The sequence below is a fragment of the Python bivittatus genome, unplaced genomic scaffold, assembly GCF_059951505.1.
Source record: "Python bivittatus isolate LINGU-HERP-01145 unplaced genomic scaffold, Pbiv_v1 ctg000850_np1212, whole genome shotgun sequence".
In the NCBI taxonomy this organism is placed as follows: domain Eukaryota; kingdom Metazoa; phylum Chordata; class Lepidosauria; order Squamata; family Pythonidae; genus Python; species Python bivittatus.
In genome coordinates, this window is record NW_028277112.1 from 15,438,773 (window position 1) to 15,451,046 (window position 12,274).

Genomic DNA, 12,274 nt, shown 5'->3' on the forward strand with positions numbered 1-12,274 from the left:
TGTTTCAAAAGGTTTGGGTGCTTTTCAGATCATTTAATATGCCTATGATTTAAATTCCCCATTAAATCATATTATTCAAAACAGAAAAACTTCAAAGAGCTTCTTTTAAGTAGTTGCTGGGGGTATTTCAGAAAAGGAGAGAAAGTCTGTCTTTCCTCCATCTCCATTTCCCTAGCAACATGCTTAGCAAATGATAGCAACTGTATGTACTATATAGTCGAAGAGAAATGTTAATTCCTTAGATAACCTTGATCATGTCATTGCATTAGGAGGCAAAGTTAACTAATAAGAATAAAACTATCCAAATTGGAAAGTACATATATTGTTCATATTGTTGTTACCGTTATTATTTCTTCATCCTGTCTTTTTTGTGAGAACTCAACACAGTTTATGTAGGACTTCCTCTAATTTTGTCTTCAGAGCAACAATCCTACAAGGTACATTGGTCTGAGAGGGAACTGGCCAAAAATCACCCATGAGCTCAGCCGTTCAAGTGGGAACTTAAACCTGAGCCTACTATAGCTGGAGTTCTCAAACTCCAGAACTCCTAGTGTAGAAGGGAGCCAGAACTCCTAGTGTGGAAGGGAGCCCAAGCAATTTACAGGCTGAAATTAAATTTACCCAGTAAGCTTCTTTTTTAAAAAATAATAATTTTATTAAAGTTTACAAGTACAAATATAAAAGACTAATACAAACTAAGAAAAATATCACATGTGAAGAAAACAGAAAGAAAAGTGCAAAGAGAGAGAAAAAAGAGAAGAAAAAAGGAAAAAAATAAGAAAAAGAAATATATAAAAGAATGACTTGCATTCCCTCCATTTACTTTTTAAAAGTTTGATCTTTAACCCCTTCAAATAATATCCCACGAGTTGATTTCTTATTATTTTCTCTTTATCTCCTCTCAGGAACAGCTTCAGTAGTTTAACACGTCCCTTTTGTAAATCCAAGATAAGGCTATCCAAGTCACTCTTCCCATTTATTATTGGTATGTCCCTTTAGTTATTAAAACATCAGCCAGTTTCATTTGTAAATCCATTGTGGGATCTTTTTCCATATCACTCTTATAGTCTGTCATTTTAAAATCCATTTTCAAATCCCCATTATTTTTTTTTCATATCTTTCTTGTAGTCTGGCATTTTTTAAAAATCCATTTTCAAATCCACATTCAAGTCACTCTATTTTGCCAATAGAATCTGTTCCACTTCTGTAGCCTCTGTTATATCCATTTTTATAGTGGCAGACAGTCTTGAAAGTAATTTCTGAGTATGTTGTTCCCAGACAGCCTTAATTTCTTCTATAGTCAGATAATATTGCACCATTGTATAGGTTGGTTTCTTCTCCTTTAATTGTAATCCTTAGTTCTCTCTAGTTCCCTCTAGTCAACCTTCAAAGTCCCCTCTTATCATATGTTTATTTTCCAATCAGCAAAACTTTCCCACGGGAGGATTTCTTACAATTAATTTCAAAATCTTCATATATGCTTTTATAAAATTTTAAACAACCCACAGGAAATATTCTTTGAAGTCCATCTGGACACTTTCCAAAATCAACATTCTAGTCCCTCTTTTGCTGTTTTCCAAACATTGTTTTTCTTTTTAGTCCTTCAACTTATATGAAACTTCTTCCATCCAGGATAGAAGGAAGCTCTCCCAGTGTAATGAAACTTGCCCTTCAAAAAGTTCTTAACATCCAAAAGTTCAATAACAAGTAATTATTTAAGATAATTAAGAGAGGAAGTGGGCAAACCCAGTGTCCTTCTGAAGGCGCCGAACTGCGGTTTAGGCAAGATGATTTCCCCCTGGCTCCCAGAGCTCTCAAACCCACCAGAGATTGCTATTCTATGATTTCTTCATGGGAAGCCTCTGTGTGAAGTAAATTTATGGGTGATCCTAGTTCTCCCCTTAATCCGGAGAGGAATTCTGAGGAGCCAATCCATTCACTGACTCCTCTTTCCACTGTGGCTGTCGGCTCCACTCTGACAGAGCCGTCTTCAGTCCACCATTGCTTCCCTGGAAGTCCCAACCAGTAAGCTTCCATGACTGATGGTGAACTTGAATCCGAGTCTCCCCAGTCTAGTCAAATTATTGCTTAACCATGAAGTTTATATGTAATCTCCAGTTATGAGACTATGTATATCATGTGCTGGGACAGAACCACTGAAGACTAATCTTCCTGTCCTTCTTGTGGGCTTCCCACAGTATATGGCAAGAATATGGGATTAATATGATCCAGCAGAATTCTTATTGTTAGATTTAGTCACCTAAGATAGCTAAAAAACTACCAAATAAATGAAGCACAGAATTACAATAAAGCAAGTAGTAAAAAGAAGCAGCAGATCTAGTAGTGAGGGATGACAAAATTAAATACCATTCAAGGGCCAGAATCAGCAAGAGTTTGAGCAAAGAAAAATTCTTTTTTATTTTAACAATGAAGGTATTATTATGAATAGGGTTAGCTATGGATTTTTAAAGTCTAGCTGTCACAACAGAAAGTGGTTCATCCTCAGCAGCTCTACATCTTACCTTGTAGTATATTGAGTTATTGTGATCATGGATCAACTATGTGTACCTCTTGACTCGAGTGTCTTTTGTTTGATCAGCATAAAAGACACCACACACCTTTTCTGGCACAGTACTTGAACCAAGAATGGGGAACCACGTTGATGGTATTAAGCAGCTTGTTGAATATTGAGGGGCTCCAAGGCTCACATTAAAAGAGACTGAGCTACACCTAGCCCATTGCCAACCTCTTCTTTCCATGTAGAATATACCAAATTTCATTCTACTATTACCATTTTATTTTTTCACAAAAAGGCCTGAATAGCAGATACTATTCTATGCCTGGAAAAACCAGCCCACCAGGTTAGGCAATGGACAAATGAGACCATTGGTATAAAGAGGCTTCCCAGAGGCTGAAATTCTATCCATTATTATCTGGAAGTATGTCTAACTTTGTTGGGTTTGATTGCTAATGCTTTGATGAAATTTATTCTACAATTTCTTGATGCTTTTTTGTCCTGTGAAAGAGGCTCCTATATTTTCTTCCACATTCTTAGAATGCTTTAGGATTTTTTTTGGTGGGGGGGTATTTATTTTAGTGCATGTGCGTGCACATATATGTGTGCTTTAACATATTTTATTATTGAAGGCTACATTCAGTTCTATAGTTCTGCAGCCTCCATGGCTGCCTATAGTTCATGAACGCAATGGGAAGAGTTGATATGTTGCCATGGGCTTTAATGGAAGCATATGAAGTAATGAAGCCTGCAGGGATGCCTGTTCAGGATACTTACCTATTTCTTCCACCTAAGACAAGTACCACAAATCTATACCACACCCCATGAAAGTAATTTCTTTTCCACAAAGTTGAATAGAAATTGTAAAAATGCAGGTGAAATGCTTACAATACTAATACAGGTAGTCTTCGTTTAGTGACCACAATTGGGACTGGCAATTCAGTTGCTAAACAAAGCAGTCACTAAGTGAAACTGTGACTGTGCTTATGATCTTACTTCAGCTTTCCTTTGCTTTACAGACCTGCAAGGTTGTAAATGTGAGGATTGGTTGTAAAGTTACTTTTTCATCACTGTCGTAATTGTGAATGGTCACTAAATGAGGCAGTTGCTAAACAAGGTCTACCTGCATGTGCATCTCTTGCTTGATTTTTCCATGCTTTATTGCAGGTATCTGATTGTCCAAATTGGCTTTAAAATATTATTTAAGGTAAAGTTGGAAATATGCACATTTTCTCTGTAACGCATATGCATTGCATGTGAAAAGGCCCCAGGTTCAAACCTTGGGAACTGCAGGAAGGGCTGGGAAAGACTGTTATCCAAAACTCTGTGTAGAGTTGTTGCTAGCCATTCATGAGGTTCATACATCACAGTAAGCCTTGCTTTGTTTTAACTGTGGTTTGTTGAATATGCTACAATGGCTGCCACAAAAGAAAGGAGGCATGCCACAAGTTGCCTTCTCCTAATCAGTGTAGATAGTTCAGGGCTGAATGGGAACAAAGGGTTGATGTGACTTAAGGCAGCCTCCTACGCTGATATCTTATTGCTATGCTAAATGTACATTAAAAAAATACTGCACTGGTCTGAAAGGAATCCAAGTCTGAGTCTTAGGCAATTTGTCATCGCCTCCTCTAAACAATGACTTATCTGTCATTGTTTCATTACTGCTTTTTCCTTTATAAGTGGAGAGATAGGAAGATGCAAAGTAATGGTGACAATTATGAGTTTGGTGATAAAAACAATTTTGATTTAGGGTAAGAAATTTGGTTTCAGAGACCTGCCCACTCTTGGTCTTTCCAATTAGGGAAAGCTTTTTCATCTGAACTCTTGGAGTCTTTCACTCAGCTTTAGATCATTCTGCCAGGGGGAAACCCCAAAGACACATATCACTTTCTATCTAGAGCTGTAATAAGAATTTGGAGTAAGCTTTCTGCATTTAAATCAATCTACCATAGAGTCCCTGAACCCCAACTGCTTTTAAATTCAGCCGTCTGAGCAACAGAAAAAAAGAAGAAAATCAGCTACCACTAACTGAAATAAAGAGATATTTTAAACAAGTATAATATGAGGTATAATATTACCATTGTCGTTAACATATTTCCATCAGCTCAGAAATAAATCTAGTTCTGCAGTATAAAGGAACATTGAAACAAAGCTTAAAATATAACAGCTAAAAGTAGCATGAAAAAAAAAAAAGCTCTTAAAATAATCCTGTGAGTAAGACTTACATTCAGAACAAAACTAGCAACCATATCCATCCACTTGGGCAAGTGGAGAGGGGGGAGTATCACAATATTGGACAGGTGACTATTGATTTTATTACAAACATGCAGGTCAATTTAGCTTTTACCCATCATATAATTCTGATGATGCTGTTGAAGTTTAAGTCCTGGTAAACAATGATTATTTCTAAGTGTAGTCTCAAGGTCGATCATTCACGGTATAATGTAAAAGTCATTTGAATGGCTATCCCCACAAAAATCATCAACTACGAGCAAAGCTTTGAATGTTTATAGGAAAGCATCATTCTAGTTTTATTGGCACTGTGTAAATTAACCATAATTGTCTTCAGTTATTGTTATTGTAGATCTTTCTGCATTTTCCAAATGACTAAATTTTATGAATGTTTTCATGTTTCATTACTGATTTGTGAAGAGTTTGAAGAAGAATAGCCCTGAAGCATTTACCCTATTATTCCATAATAGGAACTTCAGCTATCTCCTATAATTGTTTAACACCAGACTGCTTACTGAGACTGCTGGCCCGATATTACAAAGGCTGCTGTATTTGCTATTTTATTAAAAATGCAGGGCTACAAGCACCTTGTTGTTTTCCTAAGCAGGTGTTTGTTGTGTGGCAACACCCCTTCTTCATAAACAATACTTTTTATGAAATTGTAAGAAACAACTCATTCCTAGCTATAACATAATGCAGATTAATGCTGAGATATCAAGTTCCTTAAGCACTTCTTTCCACCTGCCATAAGTTAATGAGTGAATCAGGAGTTGAACTCTGGACTTACCAATTAATGGCTTCTGCTCTTAACCGTTGTATGCATTAGCTCTCTCATCTTACTCTTCTACAACTGTTATTAGAGCAGGAGTAGGCAACTTGTGGCCCATAGCCAATATGCATCCCCTCCAGCCTCAATTTTGCAAGTTCAAGAGCACCTCAAGCTTGGACTGTAGAAATAATAGGTAGATATTTTTATTTTGATCCAGGACCATAGATGTAAAAATAAAACATTACAAACACAACAACAAATAACAAAATGTATAAAAGATTGTAAAAATTAAATTCTGCAGCAGAGTTGGGCTTAAGCCAATGGATCACTCTTTATATTATTATAAAGAGTGTTTCATAGTATGAATGGTCCCAGAAGGAAATGTCACCTTATATGAATTTGAATGAGATAAATGGAGAGTGACCTAAAATGTATCTGATGTCCATGGGCAATAACTTAGAGAAAATGTTATTAGTAGGAGTTGGAATCCTTACAAAAGGAACAATACAATAAAATGTTTGCCACTGACCTGACAGACCCCCAAAGACAAGGGCATAGCTCTTCTGAATATGGACACCTGCAAATCTACCTTGGATAATTGGAAAAGGTCAAGCATTTAGTTGGGCTGGGCTACTGAAAATACATGGTGCTCCTTGGAGGGAAGTTACTGAAAAAGTAGGGAGCCAGGGCAAAGATTTTATTAAAGTTGCTGAAGGCACGACATTGTGCTGTTCTGCTAAAATAGTCTTGTTTACTGGTGTCCCAAATACACTGTTTTATAGCTTCTTTGGCCTTTAAGTATCTCATAGATGTCATAAAATATGGTGAAAAGCTATATTTTCTTAGTTTGTTTCCAGACAGCTTATCCACCTGGAATGATGTTGATTATACAAGCTAAGCCTTCTAGAGTATAATAGCTTTAGCCAATACATTGGTCTACTTTGCAATAGCAGGCTTCCAGAGAAATAAGACAAGCTTCAATGCATAGAACAGCATTTGGGGCATAACAAGGAGTCCCATAGAATCCTCATAAATTTACTTATTTCTTTAACATTATAGAAACCTTTATAGGCACAATGCTGTGTGTCATACAGAAGTGATGCAACTTTTTCTCCTGAAATTCCCAAAGGGCAGAGGGTATAAAATGGCCACCTATTCAATAGAAAAAGCTTAGAGTAATAACTGGTGACCTCTGGACATTTTCTGTGGCCTAGAAGATTTGGGCTTTCTGTGTGTCTGTATGATGAAATTCTATATCCTGGTACTTGTATTGCCTTACTTGTTGTATAGTATAGTCACTAATGTACCATTTAGGTTTATTTATTTTTAAAAAATAAAAAGACCCTAACTTCAATTTTGGTATAATTTATCGTAAATCTTTCTTCCTTGCAACAAGTTGAGAAGGACCATAACACTCTTCACACACACACATACCTCAAGAAGGAAAGAATAGCAGTATCATTGGCATAAAGTATGGCAAGAATTTGTCTTGTTGTCAAATGTGTGGGTGGAAATTTGAGTTTGGAAATTTGATTATAAAATTTAAATAAAAGTTAAATAAAAAGAAAGCCATCATACAGCCCTGTTTCATACCCTTATTTTTAGGAATATGTCCTTGGGCATTACTGTGGAGCTTCAGATAATTGTTCTCATGCAGGTTTTGTATTAAGAGATATAGCTTGTAGTCTATTGATGAGGCTGGCAAATTTTCCCAGAACCTATGTAGCAGAATTGAATCAAAGGGAGATTTAAGATCAATAAAAGCAGGATATAAAGCCCCACAAGGCCTGGCAGTGTATTTTTCTGCCAGATGTTGGAATACCAAGTAATAGTCAATTGTTGACCTGCCAGTTCTAAAGCCAGATTGTTCATTTGCAAGGCTGTTTTTGGACTCTGTCCAGTCCCAAAGTTTTAGACAAAGGTGTTTCACATATAGCTTGCTGATCATACTCAGCAACATGATGAGTGATAATTTTCTGGGTCCCTCTGGAACCATTTTTATAAATAGAAATAATAACTGAGGAAGCCCAGTCTTTGGGGATTATCAAAGAGGTGTCACTAACAGTAAAAAGTGCTGCAGGATTGGTGCCCACCAGAATAGTAGAAATTCAGTGGCAAACCCACCCATTTTTGACAGCGTAATTTTTTAAAATTTCTCTCTCTTTAGCACTTATCTCCAAACCTTACCTCCCCAAATTGGGGGGGGGGGGGAAATAGGCAAAAATTCAGAAGCTAGAAATCAGTAGCAGCAGCTTGCAGACTCAAAAATGTTATCTACTCCTGAATTAGAGACTATATTAAAATATATTAAAACCCTCCATAAAAAGACTTTCTAGAACTAAAATTAAAACAGAAAATTGAGGATGATTTTGAGGATAATTAGGAATTGTTTTGCAATTGAGCAATGACTACTAAGAGCAGCTGTGGAATTGCTGCCAGTTACTATATTTCAAGGTTACTCTTGACAGCCATCTTTTTTTTTTTTTTAAATATAGCAATCAAAACTCTTCTGCTGTAGGGGATAGAGTAGATGACCCACAAGAGATCTCTCCCCTATCAAACAATGTAATGGACTATTTGGGCTGAAAATAATGAATTGCTAACATTGTTGTATGAAAAAAAAGTATTAATATTCATTGCTTATCTGACATTCACAAACTAGAAAGGAAGGGGAAAGTATGTTTTTGAGCATGCTATCCATCTTCTCAGGTGTCTCCGGGATAAAAAATGTCGGCAGAATAATTTGAAGAAGGAAGAAAAAAATAAACATTGGAGATGCTGAATAGGAGTTTTACAGCCATGTTTTACCTTTCCAGGTCAATTATCATCTAACAGTTTGTGGTACGAATTGGATGTATTCAACAACAGAAAACAAAATTGCATGGCTCCTTGATAATAATCATTACCGTTCTCTTCCCCAAATGTATTCCCATTACCAAATATGGACAAAAAGAGACCCTTTTAGCACATGAGTTTCTGTGTAGCTGTGCAACTTGCACCTAAATACTCCTCAGGATCCAAAAAGCAACTAGTTCTACATACATGAAGGACTACTGGATTTCTAGCTATGTCCAAATAACATGACCTACCCTGCACAGGCCATGTCCTGTACTCTCCTTTTGACATATCTCTGTAGTAAGGGTATATCTGGGGCAGACCAGTGATGGTTCAAGTGTAAGGAAGCCCTTGGCAAAATGTCATCAGATAACCTGTCACCACTGTTTCCCAACCAAGGCAACTTCCTTATGTATAGCTTTCAATTCACAGAATTCTCAGCAAAGGCCATTCTGATTAAGGAATTCTGGAGGTTAAAATCCACACATCTACAAGTTATCCTGGTTGGGAAATATGAGCTTATTCAGATGAGCAACAAATTAGAGGTGTGAGTGCCAATGTCTACCGTTATAACTTTCTAAAATATCTGATTGGAATGATGTTACTGCACAAGGTGGAATATTAAAAGGGAAATTTCCCAGCCACTTCCAGTTGCTTCCTGTAAAATTGATCCTGGGAAATAAATCTGAATCAGCACTGACATCCTCAAGTAGCCCTTAGCAGTGACTTAAGCATGGTGGGTGACCCTGTAATACCTAGTACAGTTGTTGCAGTGAAGCCCCAATAGAATGGATTCTCCTTTGAAATTCTGGCTGAATTCCTTATCAAAAACTTGCTTTGGTTTCATAAGAACTTACAGAAATGAGAATGTATATCTCCCAGGAAATGAAGGTGAACTGAATTATAGTGCCAAGGAATCACTATATTTAATTAAATAGAAAAAGGAAATTCTTGAATTCAAGGACAGGTACTAATTGAGTAAACTGCATATTTGATTAAAAGCTGTTGGAAACCTTTAAAGAGTGGAATATCCATAAAATTGGACTGGGCAGAACTAAAAAAAGGGCATGCCTCCTAAAGCTACTGTTTAAAATTAATTCAAGTTCATCACTAAAATATCAAATATTTCCAAAAATCCCTTTTTCTCTCTACTTACATGCTCAGAGAAGCTTTTAATTAGTCACAACACAGATTTTGTCTTCTGTCAAATCTATGAAATGGTAGTAATGTTCTTTGTATGGAAGGATATAGTTAGCATCCATTCCAAAAGTCAGTATCAGTCTACCTTTGACTATCACCTAATCTAGATGCACACCAAGTCAAGATAGACCTATAATTGTATACTGTAATTATTTTTTCAGTGCTATCCCAGAGAAAAAAAACCATTAATTCTGAGGAAAAGGTCTTTTCCTCTTTGATGTGAGAGATTTAGAAATCTTTTTATGATTGTGGAGAACCTATGAAGAACATTTAGAGAAAGAAAAGCCTATAGAGATTGTTAATGGGAGTGCTGCATTTTCATAAGAAGCCATAAACCTTTCTTCATAATGCAAATCTATCTACAAGAGATTAGTGGGCCAGACCATTCTGTTTAATTGTGCCCTTATGGGAATAAATTTTAACTGGGAGATGATGCAGGTTGCTCTTACTTTATATATTTTACAAGGTATTCTTCATCATCATCATCATCATCATCATCATCATCATCATCATCATCATCATCCCTGTTTTAAAGCCCAGTGTGCTTACAACCTGCTCACAACAAAGTTGGATTTTGAAGAGGAAATGTTTCTTTCTCAATGCCTTCTGGAATGACCATACAACCATACCGTGTTGTAAAACCATCTTACAACTATTGGGGGGGAAAGCTTATTTTCTTCAAAGAACACAGCACTGCTGTAAACAAGCTTGGATTTTTAAATTTTTAATATTTTTTAAAAAGACAATAGGTTCTCAGCCACCCTGTGAAATTTAGAAAAGAAGGGCAAGTTTGTTCACCCATATCAGGTACATGCCTTGGTTTCATTGCAGCAGAATACCCAATCCCATCAGGATCCATGACTGAATTTTTAAAAAATTCTTGCTATCAAACTCCTCCATCCCTCTGCAGCTGTGACCCTCTTTTTCTTCAGCCAAATTTCCATAAAGCAGTAAGGCACCTGAGATCTCCCATCCCAATACTTTTTTTTTTTACCTGAAACTTTCTTCTTGCTCTTTCTTAATTCACAATTATCTTAAGCATCCCTACTGTGATTATTACCAGCTTTCTTCATAGCCATGTTTCATTTGTTGTCATCCTGACAAAGGTTGTTTAACTGTGCCCTGAAGACTCAAACCCCAGCCAACTCATGTTCATCCATATCCTTCTCTCTTTCCACTTCTTAGGGGTAATGTGTATCTCATACATTATGCTTTATCCCTTTGACTTGTATTCTAATTTGATATTGTATGAGAAAATGAATTCCTCTGAGAAATTTATCTGCTAACTCTCCCAAACTAAATCACTGGAATATTTTTATTTTTGCATGCTATTTTTTGTGCTCAATAAATTCCCTTTTTAATAACTTATAGTGTGGTAATGTGTGCTATCAGAGAGAAGGATCTGAACATGTTACATTTAGACATAATTAAATAAAGCCTTAAATGAGTTGTCCCTGGCCTATAGTCTGGTAAGGATCAAAAAAGAGGAGTGTTTAATGATTGGATATGTACTGAAAACTAAATTAAGTTCATTAGAAGCTGAAACCCTAAATTCCGTATATCAGCCTTCCCAACATATTATATGGACTGGGGATTATAGGAAATGGAGTCAAACATATCAGAAGTGCACTAACTTGAAAAAAAACATTTTGTCTGCTCTTAACAGATCGTTGTGTGCCACGCAACTCAATGAAGCCAGTCTATTTAGCATTGTATATAAATATGACGATGCTTTTTTCCCCTTAAACTTTGATGGATAGCCAAATGAGATGGACAGGTTTCACTGCATCTTCCTTTTCAACATTTCCAGTTGCTGAAAACCCAAAAGAAACCCCATAAGGAATCATTCTTCTAAGTTGGAAATCAGACAAGGATCAACTAAGGAATGTCTGCCAAAGCAAAGGTCCCTTGTGATGATAATGATAACAAAGGGGCCAACTCTGGACTGAATTACAATGTGTTTATTTCATGTTTACTTTAATCCTAACAAGCTAAGTACTTAGGCATGCTGCTTAATCTTCCTGGAGAGAAGGACTCTACTAACCTTACTCAAATTCTCTTTTTTTCCAGGCAAAAACCCAGACATGAGAAAGGAGTCAGAAAGAGGCTGGAGCTGCATTGGTAAACAGGCTCAGAGGGGAGCTTTCTGAAATTGCTTTGAACTCGTCTTCATCATTATTTTATGTACAGGATCATTTTTATGCTCATGGTAGTGGAGGGTGGAAGGAGGAAGGGAATCAAAGCTACAGCTTTCTTAATTGCCATTGTGAATTGTGAGAGTGGAGGATTAAAATCTAGGGGTTATCTTTTCCAAGCAGTTCAGAATGGTCTCTTAGCTCCACAAACATATGGTGGTGGTGTATTTACTGCCATCACCATTCTGTAGAAGAAGCTTTTGGGGAACAGGGGTCTTTCTTGTATACCTCAAAAGCTCCAGAGGTGAAATTGTGACTTGAAGTAATAGGCCTCCTTGCAGCAGGGATGGGTATTCTGAAGTGCCAGGGCTATATATGGCCCCCAAATCATTCTCTCTCTCTCTTTCTCTCTCTGTGCCTCTGGACCTCCTCTCAATTCTGCTGCCAAATGAAATGAAATGAAAAAAATCAGTGGCTAGGTTTCCTGCTATTTTGAATTGAAGAACACACAAAATTTTTAAAGCCTACAATAGGCTCATCATAGTTAAAAAAAAAAAAAATCCCTCATTTAGAAAAAACAGAAGTCAT